The sequence below is a fragment of the Saccopteryx leptura genome, chromosome 1 (genome assembly GCF_036850995.1).
Source record: "Saccopteryx leptura isolate mSacLep1 chromosome 1, mSacLep1_pri_phased_curated, whole genome shotgun sequence".
NCBI lineage: Eukaryota > Metazoa > Chordata > Mammalia > Chiroptera > Emballonuridae > Saccopteryx > Saccopteryx leptura.
Window position 1 is genome coordinate 199,484,804 of NC_089503.1, and position 20,616 is coordinate 199,505,419.

The window sequence follows — 20,616 nt, forward strand, 5'->3', positions numbered from 1 at the left end:
CGTGGCGGGCGCTGAGGCGGCTGCGAGTAGTGATTGGAGAAACTGATAGGGAGCTCTCAAACATGAGAGGCAATTTATACTGCTAATTCTGGAAAAATACTCTGGGGGTGTCAAAATATTTTACATATTACACATATTTTCAAAAAGGTTTTACCTGTGTGGCAAAAGCATTACCTTTATTTTTCCTCTTCTGATGACTCTTTGGAATTTCTTTAAACCCCCATAAGCTGACTGAATGGATGTAGGTGAAATCCCTCTTGGTGACACTAGCCCACACTCTGTGGCAGTTCCAATGCATCCGCCTAACGCCTTCTGTATGAAACAGTTTTTCCTCCTCTTTCATTCAGGGGGTGGGGAGACTGGAGTGGCTCATGAAAGTTTTCTCTTTGTTGTAAAACTCTGCTGCATGTGTGGTGCACCTTGTGGTGGTGGACAAGAGCCGGAGTGAAGAGTTGAAAAGAATAAATTTTTAGATTTGTTGATTAGACAGGAAGAATATTGGTTTCCTGTTTCAGGATGGTTTTGCCTTTTCATCTACACAATGCCTGAACTAATGCACACAACATGATAGATTGCTTCTTACATAATCAGCTGGAGAAATGCTAAGTGGAGGATGCCTATCGTGTTCATTGATCTTGAGATGCTATTTCAGGCTCTTTCATTTCAATGTGTTTCTTGTCTCTGCTTAAATCTCTTGTTTGTTGTACTCTTAAAAAACAGTGTTCAACAAACAAATACTTAGAATCATTTTACATCCAAGGGTACTGATTGTGTGTGTGTGTGTGTGTGTGTGTGTGTGTGTGTGTGTGTGAGAGAGAGAGAGAGAGAGACATTTATTTTTGCTCCTTTATTATTTTGCTGGGCATTGTGGGGATATAACAAGAGTTGGAATGTTGCCAGACTCAGGGATGCTTTTCTTCCTCCTGGTTTTGCAGGGACCACCTGAGCTATTAACGCCCACCCCAACACATTTCATTTTTCTCTCTTTCTCTTTTTATTGAACAGACAGCTTATATTTCTTTCAATATAAGACAGAAAACAAGCATAACAATAGAGATCCCCAAGTTTGTCTGAAGGAAGCTTACTACTAATGGATTGCCGGGCACCATTTGTGCATTCTTTAGAAGATGATGTGCTCTGGCCAGCACGCAGTGCCGATCCTGGCCCATCAGTGTGGCTAGCTGACAGAGGCCGGGGGAAGAAGCCCAGGGGGCTAGGGGTGTGTGTGTGTGTGCACACGCCTCGTGGAGTGAGAGCTGTCTCAGCAGGGGTGCCTGGGCTCATATGTTCCAGGATGACTCTTCTAATACAGCAGCCAGAACTCTGTGACAGAAGTTACTAAGAGAGAGAGCCATTATCATTCCTGGAGCACCTTTGTGAAAGCTACAAACAATTGTAACAAACGAATACAGAAAAGGGTTTGCATTCGAGGGCGCTGTGCCAGGTTTCTAATGGACTGTGCACTTGTCGTATGTAAGCCAATCCCTTTGTTCCTAGTTATGTCTTCTCTTTGACAGATTTGCCTTCATCCTCTAATGGTCCCAGGACACTATGGGTATAACAATAACAGTTATGAAATAAGGTCAGTGTTTTTTTAGTTGGTACACTGAATTGGGTCCTTAGGATATGTGTTCATTTGTCCTCATATAATGAACTAACCACCTGAATGACAATAGAGGTCTATACTTCACATTTCAACTAGGGAGAATTCAAGATACAGTTCTTTCCTTTCTCAAAGTGATTGCTTGTAACTCCTCCATTTTTCCTAACGAACTCATTTTCTGTCCCGTCTTTAAGCAGACATCTACCGAGCACCTACAGTGCCCGCAGAAAGAGAGAGAGAGAGAGAGGGTCGCTGTGCTAGCGCCCAGTCTAGCTGAAGCCTTACAGTGGGCCTGGTGAGTGAGTCTTTCCACTTCGCAGGTTAGGAAGTGGGAGCTCGGGGAAGTTAGGTGACTTCTTCCGGGCCACCTGGCCCTCATGCGGGAAGGGGCGGTACAAGGGTTTGAAAGCAGAACACTCTGACCCCGAAGTCCACTCTCCCCATCTGTATTCTCTCTGAAAGAACACATGTGCATGTGGACCAGGCAGTCCTGGGCGCGAGGCCTTTGGTGCTTCAGGAGAGGTGGACAGAAAGAATTTTGATGGAGGAACAGACTTTAAACTGGGTTTTGACAACATGACCAAACTGTAGCCATGCCACTTTAGGGTTAAGAGGGTGGGTAGGCAGGCAAGGTCAGGCGCTCTAAGGAACACTGAATAAGCCTGCTTGCAAAGAACAGAGAAACAGTTTGGTGCCATTTATCAATGCATTAGTCAATATTCTGAAGAACAGAAACCATCTTAGTAAAATTTAGAAATAAGCATTGTAGTTCCTCAGGTGGAAAAACATGAAGGAAAGCCAGATTAGAGACAAATGATTTTTTTTTTAAGAAGGGAAGTCATGGGTTAGAGACAAATGACCATGATCTTTTCCTTTTATTACTGAAAAATGCAAAACACCTCTCTGTACCTTTCAAATCAAAACCACAGGGTTAGCACCAGTTCTGCGGGAAAGGCTCCTTCGTGATCTCGTTCCACTTCTCTCGAGACTTGGGTGTCTCATCCCAGCACCACCAGCCCAGGCCTTCCTCCGCCCTTCCAGAGTGGAAGGGTCGGCCCACGCCTTTCTCCGTGTGGGGGCTTTTCCAGCAAGGCCTTTGATCTTCTCCGAGTCTTGATACCTACATCGCTCCAGCTATTTCCGCTCGAGAATGGGTCAACTTGGCCACATTTATGGGACTCTGTAGAATAGTATCGTGTAACGGGCGTGTGATGGAGGTTGGCCTGGTTTCTTTCTTGAGATGGCCAGAGAGAAAGCTGCCCTATGCTCTGGCTGCTTTCACTTTTTCATAGGTCTGACACATGCGCTGGCCTTTTCTGGCTGCCGTGGTGACAGCTAGCACGAGTCACCTCCCTGCTTCCTCTTTGAAAACGGCATTGTTGTTTTTTTTATTCAGTAAGAAACGTACTAGCATTGTGGTGACTCAGCCTCTTAGACTCCAGAGCAGCCCAAGTTCTGTCAAGAAGGACAGCCCTGTCCCCGGGGCTGCGTCAGGAGGCTGGTCCGCGAGGGGCACACACCGTCCCCCCCATCAAAGCTGACTCTCCAGGACTCGTCCTGCCGCAAGCACTCCTCCTCTTCCTGATCCCCCTTACGGCTTTGTCAGCCTGAATTCGGCCTGCTGCTCCATGCCTGTGTCAGTGCCTCTCTTGTCAGCTCCTCTGGAGACCAGTGTCCCCGCCCCCCCCCCCCCCCAGCCCCGTGGTCCTGCGTAACATGACACTATCCCTGTGAGTCTGTCTGTGCATCACGGTGACATCTCACGCACGTGTGCTCTTTTGCGTGGCCAGTTTTAATGGTGTTCCTAACCTTTGGGATGGAAGAATTGTTTTCTTGTTACTTGTCAAGCTGCAGGTGTTCAAAGTCATTCTTTCAGTGAGTCACATTTTACTGGTAAGAAACTTGATGTTTGTCGAGACTGAATGACTTGCCCAAGGTCACCTTCTTAAATTAGAGCAGAAACCCAAGGCTTCCTGTCTCCTAATGATCTCCCATGATTTCCATGTAAGGTAGTGATGGCAAAGCTAGGCCCATGAGGCCGCTGAGGGAAGGCGGGATTCATTGGCCTTTTAACCCAGCTCGCTTCACTGTGAGCACCACCCACCTTCACCTAGCCCCCCCCCCCCCCGCTCCCCCCCTCCCCCCCGCCACTTTGAGATTCCCAAAAAGTTAGAGCAGCTGAGTTTACAGCATAGCTACAAAAGCTCATGTTTTGAATCTCTTTCTGGGGTCTTTTAACAGCATCTCAGATATAAAGGAAGAATTGACATGTCCACTGTGGGTGAAGCTGTGTTGTGTTTAGGGGTGCAGCGGTCTAAAGCTGACATGGGGCAGCCAGCCCAACTCACTACATGGCTGTGATGAGAAGTATCTTCCATCTCTTTGGAAACTTACTTTTTGTATCAACATGAGATCCCTGTGATAAGTCGCACAGCAGTTACTAGAGGCAGAATGTGATCATCTCCTGACAGTACTGGTAATAGATCTGCAAAGCACTTCAAGTTCATAAAGCACTTTCACTTCCATTCATCTCATTTCAAGGCAACATGGTTAAATGTCCTGGCTGTATGTATTTCATGAAGAACTTGATTTTCTTCATACATTCAGAATTAAGCCATGCAACTATAGATAAATATTAGCTTCCTCCTCAGTGAAGATAAATGTCTTCACTACCGTCTTATGAAAATACAGTGATTTTTTTACATTTAAGCTTATCTTTGTCTAACTGCTTTTCCTGCCTTTGTTTCTAAGTTCTCTGTTGAGTGTGTGGTCTTTCTTCTTCCACCGTAGATTCGGATGTGTCGTGGAAAGCCCATTGTTCCATCATTCCTATTATTATAAGATAAGCAGAGGCATAGTAAACATTTTAAGAGCTTCTTTTGAGTGAAAATGTGTTCTAACTGGATACCATCCAATCTGGATGATGGAAGGGAGCTGGGAGGAGCTGTACAGCATAAAAGACTTTGATAGCCAGAGGGAGCAGAAATAAGAGTTCAGGTGGGAAAGCTGGTTGGCTACTGCAAGGTCACTGTCCTGTGGGTGGGGGCAGGGCCCAGTCAGGCAGATGACCTCACCAGTGCTGACCAGGTGACTCTGATTGGTGCAAAATCCCATTGCTTGAAGAGCCAGAAGTGGAATTAAGCCGTGGTTTGGTGATGCAGTGCTTAGCATTAGTGACTCCTTTTTGGGCCTGTTGTCTTGTTTTTAATATTAAATAATATATCTTTTAAAGAATATAGCCTTATTTTCAATTTAAAAATCATAACATTTTTAGGCCCTGGCTGGTTGGCTCAGTGGTAGAGCGTCGGCCTGGTGTGCAGGAGTCCCGGGTTCGATTCCCAGCCAGGGCACATAGGAGAAGTGCCCATCTGCTTCTCCACCCCTCCCCCTCTCCTTCCTCTCTGTCTCTCTCTTCCCCTCCCACAGCCAAGGCTCCACTGGAGCAAAGTTTGCCCGGGCGCTGAGGATGGCTCTGTGGCCTCTGCCTCAGGCGCTAGAATGGCTCTGATTGCAGCAGAGTGATGCCCCAAGAGGGGCAGAGCATCGCCCCCTGGTGGGCATGCTGGGTGAATCCTGGTCGGGCGCATGCAGGAGTCTGTCTGACTGTCTCTCCCCGTTTCCAGCTTCGGAAACATACAAAAAAAAATCATAACATTTTTATCTAGTTTTTAAAATAGTATATATTTATTATACAACATTTTAAAACTACAAAGAAGCTAAAAAAAGTTAAATAAAAATTAACTGTGGCTCTGGCCAGTTTGCTTAGTGGTAGAGAGCGTCAGCCCAGTGTGTGAAAGTCCCGGGTTCAATTCATAGTTAGAGCACACAGGAGAAGTGACCATCTGCTTCTCCCACCCCACCCCTCTTACCTCTCTCTCTCTCTCTCTCTTTCTTCCCCTTCTGTAGCCATGGCTCTATTGGAGCAAGTTGGCTCTGGTCACTAAAGATGTCTCCATGGCCTCACCTCAGGCGCTAAGAAGAGCTTGGTTGCTGAGCAACAGAGCAATGCCCCAGAATGGGCAGAGCATCGACCCCTAGTGGACTTGCCAGGTGGATCCCGGTCAGGCGCAGATCCCTGTCTCTGCCTCCCCTCCTCTCACTGAATTAAAAAAAAAAAGTTAACTGTAATATTACCAGGTAAAGGTAACTTTTATTATCACATATTGATATATGTTCATCTAGTTTTTTTCTCTGTGTTCTTTTTAACATTCTCTTTCCCTATAATAATGTGTTATAAATATCTCATATTAAGTGTTTTTCTAAAACATTAGTTTTAAGAGTTGTAGAATTCTGTTATGTCACTGTATTCTTTATTGGAATTTACATTAATTCCAATCACTCACGGCTATAAATAGTACTGTAATTCACTAATCTCTTTTGCACATAAATATTTGTGCAAGTTTCTAATTACCCTCTTAGGTTAAAATCCTAGACATGGAATTTCTGGGTTGACGAATATGGACATTTTAAGGTTTTTGATGCTTATTCTGAAAGATCATAACAAACTTACATTCCTTATCAGTGGTTTGAGCTTATTTTTCTCTGCTGCCGACCTAGTATCCACATTATTAACTAGAGGCAGGGCAGAAAGGAGAAAGGAGAGGGTGTGGTGAAATGTATGCTGCCTGGGGGTCGTGCTGACCCACTCAGGTTGTCATTTGGAATTGGGAGTAGGTCAGGCCTGGGTGCAAGTTCTGTGTATCACCCTCTGACTGCAACTTTGAACAAATGACTGATCTCCCTGACCCTGTTTTTTCATTTCTAAAATGACAGTTTGGATGTCACTAGACTCTTATGAATGACAAATAAGAGAGGTTAAATTAAAGCACATGATACTAATCTGTTAACTTTGGATGAATGAGCAATCTTATGACCTGCTCTGATATGCTATACCCTCCCCCTTTCCATGTAAAATATTTTTAAATGATGGCATTTGCTCTGTGCAATTTCTTGATATCATCTACCTTTACCAATCTGCCTCATTTAAAGACTGAGAGGGAAGCAGGTAGAAAAATTTACCATGCCAGCATTGCCCAGATTATCACATTTTTCACTCCATAAAATGCACTTTTTCCCCAAAAAGTGGAGGAGAAAATGCCCGTGCATCTTATGGAGTGAAAAATACGGTTTTTTATTAAATATTTTAACACACTATTTGGTTCAGAATATTTTTTTTCTTGTTTTTCTCCTTAAAACCCTAGGTGTGTCTTATGGTCAGGTGCGTCTTATGGAACAAAAAATACGGTAAGCTCAGGGAAAAATCTAATTAATTGACCAAATAATTTTTTTTTTTTTTAACAGAGATAGAGAGAAAGTCAGAGAGAGGGATAGATAGGGACAGACAGACAGGAATGGAGAGAGATGAGAAGCATCAATCATTAGTTTTTCGTTGCGCATTGCGACACCTTAGTTGTTCATTGATTGCTTTCTCATATGTGCCTTGACTGTGGGCCTTCAGCAGACCGAGTAACCCCTTGCTCCAGCCAGTGACCTTGGGTCCAAGCTGGTGAGCTTTTGCTCAAACCAGATGAGCCCGCACTCAAGCTGGCGACCTCGGGGTCTCGAACCTGGATCCTCTGCATCCCAGCCCAACGCTCTATCTACTGTGCCACCGCCTGGTCAGGCCCAAATAATTTTTAATCATTCTATGGTTGCTAGATGTATGTGAGTAACAGAAATGTTATTCTATAACACATCAGTCCCATCCAAAGGGATCCCTGTCCCTTGTAGGGAAGGAATAATCATTTTCGCTCTACCTTTCTGGGTGCTTAGCTAAGATCAACCCTCATCCCCTGCCCCCCAAAACTGTAATAAAAGAGAGCTTAATAGAAGAAAAAAGAACATGTTTAACTACATACATACATACCTACAGGAGGCCCACAAAAATACAGTATCTGAAAGGCAGCCAGACAACTGAGAGTTATATCCCACCCTAGGCTAAGGAGGGGCGAGGGGTCTGCACCTTCAAAGTGGAGAAGGCCATTCAAAAAAGGTGAGAAGGGGTAATATTTGGTAAACGGCCCTGCAGAGGAGCCTCTCAGGTGACAAAGTTATCTCTGGTAACAACTCTCTCTTCCTGGTGCAGGCTCTCTTCCTAATATAAATTTCCTTTATAAATGTAGCTTTCCCTTATGAAAGGGTTAACCTGTATTTTCAGAGCTTCTCCTACCTGCAGTTTCTCAAAGTAATCAATGCAAAATATAACCCTTAAGCCAAAGAGACATATTTTGAGGTGGCATATTCTGCTACCCATCCCACCAAAACTGACCTGTCTTGATCTGTAAAACGGACATATAGAGGGATGCTTTAATGTAAAACAGTGACTGCGAGGGGATGAGTAGGTGGTTAATTGTCAAGGGTAAAATTTTATAGCTTTCACTGACATAAGTGTAGACATATAGATCCATGGAATAGAACTGAGAGGCCAGATATAAACTCTTACATTTCCGGTCAGTTGATTTTTGACAAGGTGCCAAACAATGAGATGGCGGCGGAAGGGTAGTCTCTTCTGCGGCTGGCACTCAGACAGGTGGGTACCTACGTACAAAAGAGTGAGGTTGGACCCCCTACTTCACACCACATACAAACATAAACTCAACATGGACTACAGACCAAATTGTAGAGCTTAAATTATAAGACTTAAAATAAAACATAAGAGCAAGTATTTTTTACTTTGAGTTAGGCAATGGTTTCTTAAATATGTCACTAAAAGCAAAATTAATAAGAAGAAAAATATTAATTGGACTTCATGAAAATTTAAAACAACCCACAGAATGGGAGAAAATATTTGCAAATTGTGTATCTTGTAAGTTTTTTGTATCCAGCCTGTAAAAAGAACTCTTGCAACTCAACCACAGAAGCACAAATAGCCCAATTTAAAAATGGCCAAATGATTTTTTTCTTTTCTTTCTTTTTTTTCTTTCACCCTGTCACACCACGATTGAAGTGAAACACGACCACACACTGCTGCTTCACCCAAAGCTGTGTTTTTACTTTGCCCTTTCTTGATGGCTCAGTGAGTCATTAGCAAAAGACTCAACGAATGCTTTAAAAAGGGGTATGGCCAAATGATTTGAATAGACATTTCTCAAAAAAAAAAAAAAAAAAAAAAAATACACACACACACACAGATGTGAAAAGATGCTCATTATCATTAATCATTAGGGAAAAGCAAACCAAAATCACCATGAAATGCCTCCTTTAACCCATTAGGATAACTAAATAAAAAAGACAGTTAACAAATATTGGCAAGGTTGTGAAGACTTTGAAACCATGATGCATTCCTGATGAGAATGTAAAATAATGGTACAGCTGCTTTGGAAATCAGTTGGCCAGTTTTTCAAAACATTAAAAATCAACTACCATATGACCCAGCAATTCCACTCCTATGTATTTACCCAAGAGTAATGAAAACATGGCCACACAAAAACTTGTACACAAATGTTCATAGCAGCATTCATTAACCCAGGCAAAATTGGAAGCAACAGAAACCCCAATAACTGCTGCATGGATAACTAACAGGTAGTGTGTCTGTGCAATGGAATATTATTTGGCAATTAAAATTCTGAGCTGGTGATGCTTTCTACAACACAGATGAACACTGAAAACATTAATTTCAAGAACCTGATCACAAAAAGCCAAATAGTATGTGATTCTATTTATGAAATGTTTAGAAAAAGCAAATCCATCAGGGTAGCAAAGCGGAGGAATTGTCTCCAGGGACTGGGATAAGAGGAAAGACAGAATGGGCACAGGCATGGGGTTTCTTAGTGATGAAAACGTTCTTTAAAATTTAATGGTGATGCCTGGCCTGTGGTGGTGCAGTGGATAAAGCGTCAACCTGGAAATGCTGAGGTTGCCGGTTCGAAACCCTGGGCTTGCCTGGTCAGGGCACATATGGGAGTTGATGCTTCCAGCTCCTCCCCCCCGTCTCTCTCTCCTTTCTCTCTCTGTCTCTCTCTCTCCTCTCTAAAATGAATAAATAAAATTAAAAAAAAAATTTAATGGTGATGATGGTTGTACAACTTTATGAATATGCTAAAAAAAAACCCACTAAATTTTACACTACAATATGTAAATTATATCTCAAAGCTGTTAATTTTTTTTCTTTTTTTTTTTTTTTGCTAGCTTCACAGTTGTGGTTGAAAGATAGGCAGTATGTTTTTGGTTTGTGGCTACAGTGAAATAAGTAACATCCCAAATGAAACTATATTTCTAAGAATTGCGCATATAACCCGTGTGTAAAACAGCTGTATTATTACAATTAGATAGAAGGAACTAAATGAATTAAACTGTATAATGGTCCTTACTGTTAAATAGTGAGGTACCACATGGCATTCAATCACTACTTCTGTTACCAATGATCACCACCCAAATTAAGTCCCAGATGTTGAAGGAAGTGGTGATGCTTTCTTCAATTCTTAAATGAAAATGCCAACCTTCAACACATCAGTATATTTCAGTGTTTGAAAACTATATTCTAAGGCAGATAATGGTATGAACAAATATAGAAATGTGGAAATGGTTCCACAAAAGTTGATTCTACAACCTTCCCTATCACCTGTTAATGGGCTTTTAGTGTTACTTGGGCTTAAATTTTCTATCCAAATCATAAGTCAGTAGCTAGAATTATTAAATTAACTTAGTGGAAAATGGTTAACCTCCCACTGTCTCAAAATTTACTTCTTAATCTGAATTATCAACATCATATTTCACCTATTTCTTCAGATAGACAACAGGAGGGCTAGGGGTGTGGAAGAGGGGGTAAGCATCAGTGAGCTTGGGGATAAACCCATATTCCGCACTCCAGTTTAACCTCAGAGATTCACTTTCTGAGAAAACGCAACTCTTTCCCCAATTTTAAGTCAGTGCAAGATCATAGACGGAAAAGACAGAGATGAAAACACAAACCTATGGCACACAAGATAGAGTTAGATACTCCATGAATGGGCAGTCACTGAAACAACCATTATCTTTGAATTCTGTCTGCAGCCTATGTGTGATTAAAAAGTCTTCTATAGCTAGAAAGTTTATGGACAAACACTTTATTAAACTGGAAAATTATTTTATATTTTATGATGGGCCATGTTAAAGAGAAAGTTCAATTATATCTGAACCTAATTTCTAAGAATACAGATGCTTTCCAGCATTACTAATTTTTTCACAGCTTTATTGAGGTATAATTGATATACAAAAACTGCATATATTTTATGTATACAATTTGATGAATCTGGGCTAGCCATATCCATGAAACTGTCACCACAGTCACATTCATAAGCATATCTATTTTGTACTCCCCTTTTTATGGTAATAATACTTAACATGAGATGTTCGTTGTTAGCACAGTTCTTAAGCACACAACACAGTGTTGATAAGAATAGGCACCAAGTTGTACAGTGGATCTCTCTAGAACTTACTCATCTTATACAAATAAACTTTATACCCAATGACCATCAGCTCCCCAGTACCCCACTCTCTACCCCTTGGCAACCATTCTACTCTCTGTTTCTTTATGAGTTTTGCTGGGTTAGATACCCCATGGAAGTGGAATAATGTAGTATTTATCCTGGGACTGGCTTATTTCACTTAGCAGAATGTCCAAGTTCATCTATGCTAGTGCATATGGTAGGATTGCCTTCTTTCTAAAGACTGAATAATATTCCATTCTGTGTGTGTATGTGTGTATAAAACATTTTCTTTATTCTTTTATTTTGTTGATGGATATTTAAGGTTGTTTCTGTACTTTGGCTATTGTGAATAATGCTGTAATGAACATGGGAATGAAGATATCTCTTTGAGATCCTGATTTCACTTCTATTGAATATACCCGGAAGTAGAATTACTGGATCATAGGTAGTACTAAGGTGACGGAAAATGATTGGACTTTGGTTAATGCATATACAACATAATCAACTGTTCAAATGCTATAGAAATGTTTACCTGAAACCTATGTACTCTTATTGATCAATGTCACCCGGTTAAAGTTAGTTTTTTAAATAAAATTTAAAAATTAAAAAACATTTTTTTTTGAAGAATCACCATCCTGTTATCCATGGCAGCCGCACCACTTTACATTCCCATCAACAGTATACAAGGGTCCTGATTTCTCCACATCTTTACTAACATTTGTTATTTTTGGTTTTGTTTTGTTTTTCTTTTTTTTTTAAATAACAGCCATCCTAACATAACAGGTATAGGGTGATAACTCATTGTGGTTTTGATTTGCATTTCCCTAATAATTAATGATGTTGGGCATCTTATCACATATATGTTGGCCATTTCTATGTCTACCTGGAGAAATGTCTATTCAGATCCTTTGCTCATGTTTTGATTGTATTATTTGTTTTTGTTTATTCTATTGATCTGTAGACGTTCTTATATATTTTGGATATTAACCCCTTATCAAATATATGTTTTGCAAATATTTTCTCCTATTATCTATATTGCCTTTAATTCCATTCATTGTTCTTTGCTGTGCAAAATCTTTTTTAGTTTTGATGCAGTCTCCCTTATAGATTTTGGCTTTTGTTGCTTGTACTCTTCATGTCGTATCTAAGAAATCATTGCCAAGATCAGTGTCAAAAAGCTTTTCTTCTAGGAGTTTTATAGTTTCAGGTCTTACATTGAAGTCTTTAATCTATTTGAGTTGATTTTTGTGTCTGATGTAAGATAAGGGTCCAGTTTCATTATTTTGCATGTGGATATTCAATTTTCCCAACAGAATTTGTTGAAGAGTTTATCTTGTCCCCATTGTGTAGTATTGTATCTTACCTGAAAATCAATAGACAGAATGTGCATGGGTTTATTTCTGGGGTCTCTGTTCTCTTCCCCTGGGCCATACATCTGTCTTTATACCTCTATCATGCAGTTTTGTTTACTATCACTTTGTAATATATTTTGAGATCAGGAAGTATGATGGCTTCAGCTTTATTCGTCCTTCTTTGATTTGGCTATTTATGGGACTTGAATGGTTCCAAATGAATTTAGTATTCTTTTCCATTTATTTAAAAAGGAGTCATTTGAATTTTGATGGGGATAACATTAAATCTAAAAATTGATTTTGGTAATATGGACATTAAGCAATAATAAGTCTTCCAATTCATGAACATGAGGTGTTTGTTTGTTTTTTTGTCTTCTTTAATTTCTTTTACCAATATGTTATAATTTTTCAGTATATGAGCCTTGGTTGTTTATTCCCAAGTGTTCTTTTTGATACTATTCTTTTTGATACTATTGTAAATGGAATTAAAAAGATTTTTTTCAGATAAGTCATTCATAGTGTATAGATAATGCAGTTGATTTTTATATGTTGACTTTGTGTCCTCCAACTATACTGAATTTATTTTTTAGTTCTAATAGTTTTTTATGGAATCTAGGGTTTTCTACATAGAAGATCATGTCATCTGCAAACAGAGATAATTTTGTTTCATCTCTTACTATTTCGATGGCTTTTATTTCTCTTTCTTGACTAATATCTCTGGCTAGGACTTTTAGTATTATGTTGAATAGAAGTGGCAAGAGTGGACATTCATGTCTTAATAGTAATCTTAGAGAAAAAGCTTTCAGTTTTTCACTGTTTAGTATATGTGGCCTATATTATATTGAAGTCATTCCTTCATTATTTCTTTAAATAAGCTTTCTGTTCCTTTCCCCTCTTTTTTTATATTCCATAATGCATAGATTTGTTCATTTGATAATGTTGTCCTTTAGACTTTCTTCACTCTTTTTCGTTTTATTCCTCTGACTGAATAATTCAAATGATTCCTCTTAAGTTTGCTGATTCTTTCTTCTGTTTGTTTGATATTGAAGTTCTCTGTTGAATTTTTCAGTTCAGTTATTAAATTCTTGGGCTCCAGAATTTGTTTGGTTTCCATGTCTGTTGATATTATCATTTTGTTTCTATATGGTTTTTATGATTTTATTTAGGCATTGTGTTGTGTTTTTTTTTTGTTATATACCAAACTATTTTAAGACAATTGTTTTGAATTCTGTTATAGAAACTATATAGATCTGCATTTCTTTAGGGTTGGTTACTTAAGATTTATTCTTTCTTCCAGTTTTGTTGTGTATCCCTGAATCTTCATGCTTCTTGTAGCTTTGCATTGGTGTCTGCACATCTGAAGAAACAACTACCTCTTCTAGTCTTTCCTTATTGGCTTTGATAAGGAAAGACCTTCACCAATCATTCTGCCTAGAGTTCCTAGGGCCTTTCTAGCCTTCTCTATGGATGTGCACTCTCCACCCTTCTTTCTCCTTTCTGGGGATAAGTCTGTAATGTCATTTGGTTTGTCTGGTTTCAACATGCAAAGCTCAAAATTACTGAATTCACAACAAACTTAGATTATAGGCCATAGACAGAAAAGGCCTCTCTTGAAAAAGATCTATAACAAGAAGCAGCTGACCCATTCCAACATTCCTAATTTTTTTTTTTTATTATTTCCTCAATGTGACACCTTTAGTAGACATATATCTTTCTCCCAAGGTAAATCAGTTGTACCAATTGTTTCTCAAACAAGTTTCTGGAGTCTACCAACCAGCAATAACAGCACGATGCCCATTGCCATTGGTTCCACTTTCTCCATTTTTTTTTAATAAATTTTTATTAATGATAATGGGATGACATTAATAAATCAGGGTACATATATTCAAAGAAAACATGTCTAGGTTATTTTGTCATTAAATTATGTTGCATACCCCTCGCCCAAAGTCAGATTGTCCTCCGCCTCCCTCTATCTAGTTCTCTGTGCCCCTACCCCTCCCCCTAACTCTCTCCCTCCCTCCCTCCCATGTCCTCCCTCCCCCCACCCCTGGTAACCACCACACTCTTGTCCATGTCTCTTAGTCTCGTTTTTATATTCCACCAATGTATGGAATCATGTAGTTCTTGTTTTTTTCTGATTTACTTATTTCACTCCGTATAATGTTATCAAGATCCCACCATTTTGCTGTAAATGATCTGATGTCATCATTTCTTATGGCTGAGTAGTATTCCATAGTGTATATGTGCCACATCTTCTTTATCCAGTCTTCTATTGAAGGGCTTTTTGGTTGTTTCCATGTCTTGGCCACTGTGAACAGTGCTGCAATGAACATGGGGCTACATGTGTCTTTACGTATCAATGTTTCTGAGGTTTTGGGGTATATACCCAGTAGAGGGATTGCTGGGTCATAAGGTAGTTCTATTTGCAGTTTTTTGAGGAACCACCATACTTTCCTCCATAATGGTTGTACTACTTTACATTCCCACCAACAGTGGATGAGAGTTCCCTTTTCTCCGCAGCCTCTCCAACATTTGCTATTACCCGTCTTGTTGATAATAGCTAATCTAACAGGGGTGAGGTGGTATCTCATTGTAGTTTTGATTTGCATTTCTCTAATAACTAATGAAGCTGAGCATCTTTTCATATATCTGTTGGCCATTTGTATTTCTTCCTGGGAGAAGTGTCTGTTCATGTCCTCTTCCCATTTTTTTATTGGATTGTTTGTTTGTTTGTTGTTGAGTTTTATGAGTTCTTTGTAAATTTTGGATATTAGGCCCTTATCTGAGCTGTTGTTTGAAAATATCATTTCCCATTTAGTTGGCTGTCTGTTTATTTTGATATCAGTTTCTCTTGCTGAGCAAAAACTTTTTATTCTGATGTAGTCCCATTCATTTATCTTTGCCTTCACTTCTCTTGCCATTGGAGTCAAGTTCATAAAATGTTCTTTAAAACCCAGGTCCATGATTTTAGTACCTATGTCTTCTTCTATGTACTTTATTGTTTCAGGTCTTATATTTAGGTCTTTGATCCATTTTGAATTAATTTTAGTACACGGGGACAGGCTATAGTCGAGTTTCATTCTTTTGCATGTGGCTTTCCAGTTTTCCCAACACCATTTGTTGAAGAGGCTTTCTTTTCTCCATTGTGTGTTGTTGGCCCCTTTATCAGAGATTATTTGACCATATATATGTGGTTTTATTTCTGGGCTTTCTATTCTGTTCCATTGGTCTGAGTGTCTATTTTTCTGCCAATACCATGCTGTTTTGATTATCGTGGCCCTATAATATAGTTTAAAGTCAGGTATTGTAATGCCCCCAGCTTCATTCTTTTTCCTTAGGATTGTTTTGGCTATTCGGGGTTTTTTATAGTTCCATATAAATCTGATGATTTTTTGTTCCATTTCTTTAAAAAATCTCATAGGAATTTTGATGGGAATTGCATTAAATTTATATATTGCTTTGGGTAATATGGCCATTTTAATTATATTTATTCTTCCTATCCAAGAACAAGGAATATTTTTCCATCTCATTGTGTCTTTTTCTATTTCTCTTAATAATGCCTTGTAGTTTTCGTTATTCTTTGTTATGTTTATTCCTAGGTATTTTATTTTTTTTGTTGCAATCGTGAAGGGGATTATTTTTTTGAGTTCGTTTTCTAATATTTCATTGTTGGCATATAGAAAGGCTATGGACTTTTGTATGTTAATTTTGTATCCTGCGACCTTACTGTATTGGTTTATTGTTTCTAATAATCTTTTTGTGGAGTCCTTCGGGTTTTCGATGTATAGGATCATATCATCAGCAAAAAGTGATACCTTTACTTCTTCTTTTTCGATATGGATGCCTTTTATTTCTTTGTCTTGTCTGATTGCTCTGGCCAGAACTTCTAGCACCACGTTAAATAAGAGTGGAGAGAGTGGACAACCCTGTCTTGTTCCTGATTTAAGGTAGAAAGTCCTCAGTTTTATGCCGTTTAATATGATGTTGGCTGATGGTTTATCATATATGGCCTTTATCATGTTGAGATATTTTCCTTCTATACCCATTTTGTTGAGAGTCTTAAACATAAAATTGTGTTGTATTTTATCAAAAGCCTTTTCTGCATCTATAGATAAGATCATGTGGTTTTTGTTCTTTGTTTTGTTGATATGGTGTATTACGTTAACCGTTTTGCGTATGTTGAACCATCCTTGAGATTCTGGGATGAATCCCACTTGATCATGATGTATTATTTTTTTAATATGTTGTTGTATTCGGTTTGCCAGTATTTTGTTTAGTATTTTAGCATCTGTATTCATTAGAGATATTGGTCTGTAGTTTTCTTTCTTTATGCCATCCTTGCCAGGTTTTGGTATGAGGGTTATGCTGGCCTCATAAAATGTGTTTGGAAGTATTGCTTCTTCTTCAATTTTTTGGAAGACTTTGAGTAGAATAGGAACCAAGTCTTCTTTGAATGTTTGATAGAATTCACTAGTATAACCGTCTGGGCCTGGACTTTTATTTTTGGGGAGGTTTTTAATAGTTTTTTCTATTTCCTCCCTGCTGATTGGTCTGTTTAGGCTTTCCGCTTCTTCATGACTCAGTCTAGGAAGGTTGTATTGTTCTAGGAATTTATCCATTTCTTCTAGATTGTCGTATTTGGTGGCATATAATTTTTCATAGTATTCTACAATAATTCTTTGTATATCTATGATGTCTGTGGTGATCTCTCCTCTTTCATTTTGGATTTTATTTATTTGAGTCCTGTGCCTTTTTTCCTTGGTGAGTCTTGCCAAGGGTTTGTCAATTTTGTTGATCTTTTCAAAGAACCAGCTCCTTGATTTATTGATTTTTTCTATAGTTTTTCTGTTCTCTATTTCATTTATTTCTGCTCTGATTTTTATTATCTCCTTTCTTCGGCTGGTTTTGGGTTGTCTTTGTTCTTCTTTTTCTAGTTCCTTAAGGTGTGAAGTTAAGTGGTTTACTTTGGCTCTCTCTTGTTTGTTCATATAGGCCTGAAGTGATATGAACTTCCCTCTTATCACTGCTTTTGCTGCATCCCAGAGATTCTGATATGTCGTATTTTCATTTTCATTTGTCTGTATATATCTTTTGATCTCTGCGCTTATTTCTTCTTTGACCCATTCATTTTTTAGAAGTATGTTGTTTAGTTTCCACATTTTTGTGGGTTTTTCCCCCTCTTTTTTGCAGTTGAATTCTAGTTTCAAGGCTTTGTGATCAGAAAATATGCTTGGTACAATTTCAATTTTTCTAAATTTGCTGATATTGTCTTTGTGGCCCAACATATGGTCAATTCTTGAGAATGTTCCATGTACACTAGAGAAAAATGTATACTCTGTCGCTTTGGGATGAAGTTTCCTGTAGATGTCTATCATATCCAGGTGTTCTAGTATTTCGTTTAAGGCCACTATATCTTTATTGATTCTCTGTTTGGATGACCGATCTAGAGCCGTCAGCGGTGTATTGAGGTCTCCAAGTATGATTGTATTTTTGTTAGTTTTTGTTTTAAGGTCAATAAGTAGCTGTCTTATATATTTTGGTACTCCTTGGTTTGGTGCATATATATTAAGGATTGTTATGTCTTCTTGATTCAACTTCCCCTTAATCATTATGAAATGACCATTTTTGTCTCTGAGTACTTTTTCTGTCTTGTAGTCAGCATTATTAGGTATGAGTATTGCTACACCTGCTTTTTTTGGGGTGTTGTTTGCTTGGAGTATTGTTTTCCAGCCTTTCACTTTGAATTTGTTTTTATCCTTGTTGCTTAGATGTGTTTCTTGTAGGCAGCATATAGTTGAATTTTCTTTTTTAATCCATTCCGCTACTCTGTGTCTTTTTATTGCTAAGTTTAATCCATTTACATTTAGTGTAATTATTGACACTTGTGGGTTCCCTACTGCCATTTTATAAATTGCTTTCTGTTAGTTTTGTATCTTGTTTGATTCTTCTCTTTTGTTTTTCTATCATTTGTTTTTGTTTGTTTGTGTTCCATACTTCTTTCCTCTGTTGCTACCTTTTTTAAGTCAAGTGTTTTTGTGGTGGTTTTTTCAAGGGTGGTTACCATTAAGTAATGAAAAGGTTATCTACCATATTCATTGTAGTACCCTATCTTATGAGTATTTCTGCACTTCATCGTCCTTTGCTACTGTTAATCTCCATCCTCTCCCCCCTTTTTTTCCTTTGTTGTCACAGTTTAAGTTTGGTGTTATTGTGTTCTTGGTGGAGCTGTTACTTGTGGTTTTGTTTTCTTTTGTTCTTTGAATCTGGTTGGAAAACCCCCTTTAGTATTTCCTGGAGTGGGGGCTTTCTGCTGATAAATTCTCTCATCTTTTCTGTACTTGTTAATGTTTTTATATCTCCTTCGTACTTGAAGGATAGCTTTGATGGGTATAGTATTCTTGGCTGAAAGTTCCTCTCTTTCAGGGCTTTAAATATTGGGGTCCACTCTCTTCTAGCTTGTAGAGTTTCTGCTGAGAAATCTGATGATAATCTAATAGGCCTTCCTTTATATGTTGTACTCTTCTTTTCCCTGGCTGCCTTGAGAATTTTTTCTTTGTCATTGGTTTGTGTCATCTTTATTATGATGTGCCTTGGAGTGGGTTTGTTGGGGTTAAGAAAACTCAGAGTTCTGTTTGCTTCTTGAATTTGAGGCTTTAGTTCTTTCCACAGGCTTGGGAAGTTCTCGTTTATTATTTGTTTGAGTATATTCTCCATTCCATTTTCTTTCTCTTCTCCCTCTGATATACCTATTATTCTTATGTTATTCTTTCTGATGGAGTCAGATAATTCCTGTAGGGCTTTCTCGTTTTTTATTATTTTTGAGTCTCTTTCTTCTCTCTGTTGTGCCTCAAGTTGTTTGTCTTCTATTTCACTAATCCTATCTTCTATCTGGGCTGTTCTGTTAGCTAAGCTTGTTACCTCATTTTTCAGCTCGTGAATTGAGTTTTTCATTTCTGTTTGATTTGTTTTTATAGTTTCAATTTCCTTGGTAATATATTCTTTGTGTTCATTGAGTTGTTTTCTGATCTCCCTAAATTGCCTTTCTGTGTTTTCTTGTATATCTCTGTGAGTATTTTTAAGATTTCTATTTTAAATTCTCTGTCATTTAGCTCCAAGGCTTCCAATATGTTAAGTCTTTTCTCCATAGATTTTTCCACATCTATTTGTGTTACCTCTCTTTCTTTTGTATCCATAATATTCTATTCCCTCTTTCTTATTGGCATCTGAGGGTGGTCTTGTTGATAGCACTAATTAGAATTAATAAAGAGTAAAAAGTAAAAAAAAAAAAAAAAAAAGGTAAAACACCACCCAAAAAAAAACAGTAATAATTTATTATTTCCCCCTTTTTCTTTCTTCTCTTTCCCTCCTCTCCCCTCCTCAGGGAAATATCGTGATGACCTGTGAATTATATTATGCTAAATGGAACAAAAACTGCCTATAATGGAGGGCCTGATTTGGGGTGAAGAGTTCAAGGGGCAAAAAAAAGGGAGTAGGGACCTACTAAATGCAAAAAAAAAAAAAAAAGGAAGAAAATCTTAGACAAGCATAAGATGATTTGCTTGTAAGTGATGGTCGACTAAGAGATATAATGAGAGGGATAAGAGGAAACCAGAAAAAAGGAGAAAAAAAAAAGAATAATAAAGAAGAAAAAAATAAAAATAATAAGTAAAAATCTGTTGTATTAAGTGGAGCGAAGACTAAATACAATGGAGACCTTGGGTTGGGAGGAATGCTAGTGAGTTAAAAAGCAACGTAAAAAGTACCCAAAATGCCACAAAAATAAACAAACAAACAAAAAAAAACAAAAACAAAAGCGAAAAAGAAAAATAAAACCAAAAAATACCCTTGAGTCCCAAATTAACTAATTTGTTCGTGATTGAGGATTAAATGGGAGGAAAAGTAAAACGAGAAAAGAAAAAACGAATAGAAAGGAAAAAATAAGAAAAAGAGAAAAACGAAGGAAGAAAAAAAAAGGAAGAGAAAAAAATAAAATAAAGCAAAACAAAAGAGGAGAGAGTGAGAGTTAAGTGTTTTGGAGTATAACCTTAAAGGAGGGTGAGGATGAAGAAAAGAAATAAAATGTAACACTCATGGGTAGTGTAGTTCAAGAAAAGGGAAGCATAAGATGGGCAGAGAATAAAAGGACCGAGGTGGAGGAAATAGAAATAATAATAATAAAGGCAATAAGATAGAAGAAACAAACAACAACAAAAAAAAAATTAGTGGAACAAGTTGTAAAGTCTGTGGATTTTTC

The 20,616-nt window shown here is 38.3% G+C and overlaps 1 non-coding gene across 1 annotated transcript; it reads right to left on the minus strand.

The window, feature by feature from the left end:
- Positions 1 to 8,527: 8,527 nt before the first annotated feature.
- Positions 8,528 to 8,661, minus strand: LOC136389860 (small nucleolar RNA SNORA21). The gene has a single exon (XR_010748421.1). It is a non-coding gene; the product is annotated as a small nucleolar RNA SNORA21 (small nucleolar RNA).
- Between the last annotated feature and the right edge of the window lie 11,955 nt (positions 8,662 to 20,616).